The sequence below is a fragment of the Benincasa hispida genome, chromosome 9, assembly GCF_009727055.1.
Source record: "Benincasa hispida cultivar B227 chromosome 9, ASM972705v1, whole genome shotgun sequence".
NCBI classification, from domain to species: Eukaryota; Viridiplantae; Streptophyta; class Magnoliopsida; order Cucurbitales; family Cucurbitaceae; genus Benincasa; species Benincasa hispida.
In genome coordinates, this window is record NC_052357.1 from 34,272,225 (window position 1) to 34,275,989 (window position 3,765).

The following is a 3,765-nucleotide window of genomic DNA, read 5'->3' on the forward strand; positions in this document are numbered from 1 at the left end:
ATGGCGCGTCGTGCCAGTGTCTATCCACCACCCTTCACAACCACCGATCACATTTACTTCTGTGATCATGGCGACTAACGGTTCTTCTGTCAGGTTCGCCTGACCAGCAGAACGATGCCTGTTCCTACAGTTCCTAGCCATGTGCCCAGGTTTATTACAATTAAAGTAGAGGAACTGTACCGTTTCTCTTGAAGGGGGCTTCTGTTTTTTCTGTTGCTTCTGGTTGCTGGAGCCACGGTTCTGACCTTTCCTCTTTGTCCTCTTAGGTTTTTTGTCAGGTTTTACCATGGCAGAGGCAGGTTTCCTAGGTACTGCGTTCACCTTCTCCCTCTGGTCCTGCTTTCGGGCTTCCTCGTCGATCCTTTGCCGGGTTATAAGACTCTCCAAGGAGAACTCCTTGATCTTATGCCTCAAAGTGTTCTTAAAGTTCTTCTACAAGGGGGGCAGTTTATCAATAATAATAGCAACTTGTAATTGTTCATCTAAAGGCATATCTTCAGTAATTATCTTGTGGGCTATCTTTTGGAGTTCATGGGATTGGGCCTCCACGTATTTGTCATCCGTCTTTTGCAAGGCATCTCAGACCCCCTTCGCCGTCTTCATTGTACTGTAGTAGTCATATAGATCATCAGTCAAACCATTTAAAATGAAATTCTTACATAGAAAGTCTTTCTCCTCCCAGTCAGCAGCTTCATTTTATCTATTAGTCAGTTGGTTCTTCTAAAGGGACGATTGGCTTAGCGCTGGTACAAGCTTTGACAACTTTCTTGACGATGAGGAAGAACAACATCTTTTACTTTCACTGCTTGAAGTTTGCTCCTTTGAACTGGAATGGACGGTTGAGGTCAGATATCTCATTATTGCTACTGAGGGTCATTGATGATGTCGAAACTTCTTAAAATTGTTGGAAATGGCAGGGCCCTCAAAACGCCAAACTGTAAACCATCAAGGCATGGTGGTCAAGCAAAGAGAAAAACCTACAAAATAGAAACTGATTATAAGTTTAGTCGCGGAGCTCACTCTATTTAAGACGTTTCACGGCTCTGCCCAAGTATGTAAGTAGGTATGAAAATTACCACGTCGTCCCCAAGATAAAACAGTCAAATGAAACCGATCGAAAATGCACCGTTACCAATCAGAACGTACACCCTTTCTAAACTCACTACTCAGAAAGCTAAGATGGAGGAAGAGAGGAAAATGAAGAGGGAATTTAGAAAATGAATTCTGTATATGACGAACTGCTGAAGGCCTCGCCTTTTATAGGCCTTCAGCGTCGAAACGAATCGTTTTAAAAATAATCAATAGATCGTTTGCCTATTTTTTTGTTAAAATAAGAATAATAAAAAAAAAAAATAGTATTTTTAATTAAAAATAATCATCATGCCTCGCCTAACCGATTGGATGGCGTGTGGAATGTCCATCGAACTCACATTGGTCTATCTTCTCACTCCCTCCAAATGGGTACCCCTTGGGGCCCAAACCCAAAACACACGGTTGAAGTATATAAAGGAGACTTCCAACACCAAATTTTCCAATGTGGGATTCTCCAACCAAAAAAGTCGGTTCCCTCTAGTTTTGAAAGTTAAATTTGCACCCAACAAAAATAGAAGGGTCTTATGCACATTAAAAACTTTGTCATTTGGTGGGAACATTTGGGGTAGGATAAAATATTATTGCTCTTTTAACGATTAAAAAAATAGGGTCCAACCGGATTTGAACAGGTGACATCTTTATCTACAATAAAATGTTCTACCACTTAGTTATGGACCCTTCTTTGATTAAAAGAATAACTCATCGGCTATTGGTCTCACAGAAATGGACTCTTCAAGACTATGACCCTTTTACTATTGCTATTAATCTTAATGTATTTTGTAACATTTGACTTCTCTACTTTGTTTGGGCTTATCTCTAGTCCTCTTCTGGATTATTAGTTGTTATTCTCTCCTTTCGACTCATTGAATATTAATGAATGGGAGATGATTAGGGAGCTAAGAACATATCCACCTAGTAGATATGTTTTGGTGCACCTATTGGCCCAACTCGTATATTTTTCCAAAAAAAAAAAAAAGTGAATGTGATAATGAAAATTTAACAAGACAATGAGCTATAAAAAATAAATAGAAGGGTTTGTGCACACTAAAATATTTGTCACTTCGTGGGAACAATTGAAGTAGGGTAAAATATTGTTGCTCCTTTAATGATTGAAAAAAGGATTAGAAATTAGGAAGACCTAGACGTTTGCACACTTACTGGCTATTGGTCTCATAGAAATGGACTCTTCAAGGACTACGACCCTTCTACTATTGCCATTAATCTCAATGTACTTTGTTACATCTAATTTCTTTGCTTTGTTTGGGCTTATCTCTAACCCTCTTATGGATTGTTAGATGTTATTCTCTCCTTTGGGCTCATTGAATTTTAATCAATGGGAGATGATGAGAGTGCTAAGAATTTGTCCACCTAGTGGAGATATTCAGGTGCTCCTATTGACCAAACTCGTATATTTTTTCGAAAAAGATGAATGCGACAATGAAAATTTAACATGACAATGAACTATAAAAAAAACAAGTAGAAGGGTTTAAGCACACTAAAATCTTTGTCATTTTGTTGGAACAATTGAAGTAGGATAAAATATTGTTGCTCCTTTAATGATTAAAAAAATAATTAGAAATAAAAAAAAAAGGCCCAACTAGGTTCAAACCAATGACTTCTTAATCTAAAGTCAAATGCTCTATCATTGAGCTATGGACCCTTTTATGATTAAAAAAATATAACTTGGCACTAAAATGAAAATTAATGTGACAATAAAAATTTAACACCACAATGAGCTATAAATAATAACAACAAAAAAAAAAGAGTGCACACTGACAGGCCCGAGATTTACGTCATTAATAAGCCTCAAACTTGATCAAAAAAAATTTTAATAACCCAAACTACTCCTATTACTACTAAAACATAGCAACAGTGACAAGTACGGGGTCAAACCACAAAAAAACGAAGAATTAATTCCTTTTAAATTAAATTGACTTTGAAAAAAAAAATAGTAAAAACGGGATTTTGGTTTTCTGCTTGAAATTCGAATAAAATGCAAGAAAGATAAATTGCTAGGGATAAATGAAACAGTGATTGGTTCTTCTTATTCTTGGATCAAGTAGCAATTTAATGTAATTTAAATCATTGTTTTCCACCACAGGATCATGTCATCGAATTATGCATGCATAGCTACCCAATTTATGTGAATTAACTAATCTCTACAAAGGCCGACAATCAATTCGAAACCAATCAAGCATCCTAATTCATAATTAAGGCTGGAAAGACCGCGCCCTGACTAACCTACATGCTCTTCGATGTAATTGGATCCTTAGCGGCCATAAAGAACTAGAAACACATGCATTAAGATTTAGGATTCAACTATGTTGATTAAGTGTCATTAAAAGCCTTTTTCAATAATCAAATTATTCTTTAAACATGAATTAAACATGCGATGTAAGGATTCAAGGTCAACCTATACACTTAAGCATGCTCATCTAATTGGTGCTACAAGGGTAAACTCAAAGCATCGACGATTACAAGGATACATGCAAGTTTGAATTTAACTAGCAAAGATATGCAATCATGATAGAGGCGCCAATCCAACACATAAAAGAAAATCAAAATTAAGCAAGATTCAAAGAAAACACAATTCTAAATTAAAACACAAAGCTGGACAGAAAATGTAACGACCCGAGTTCAGGAGGGGTACATGAATGAACCGATATCACATCC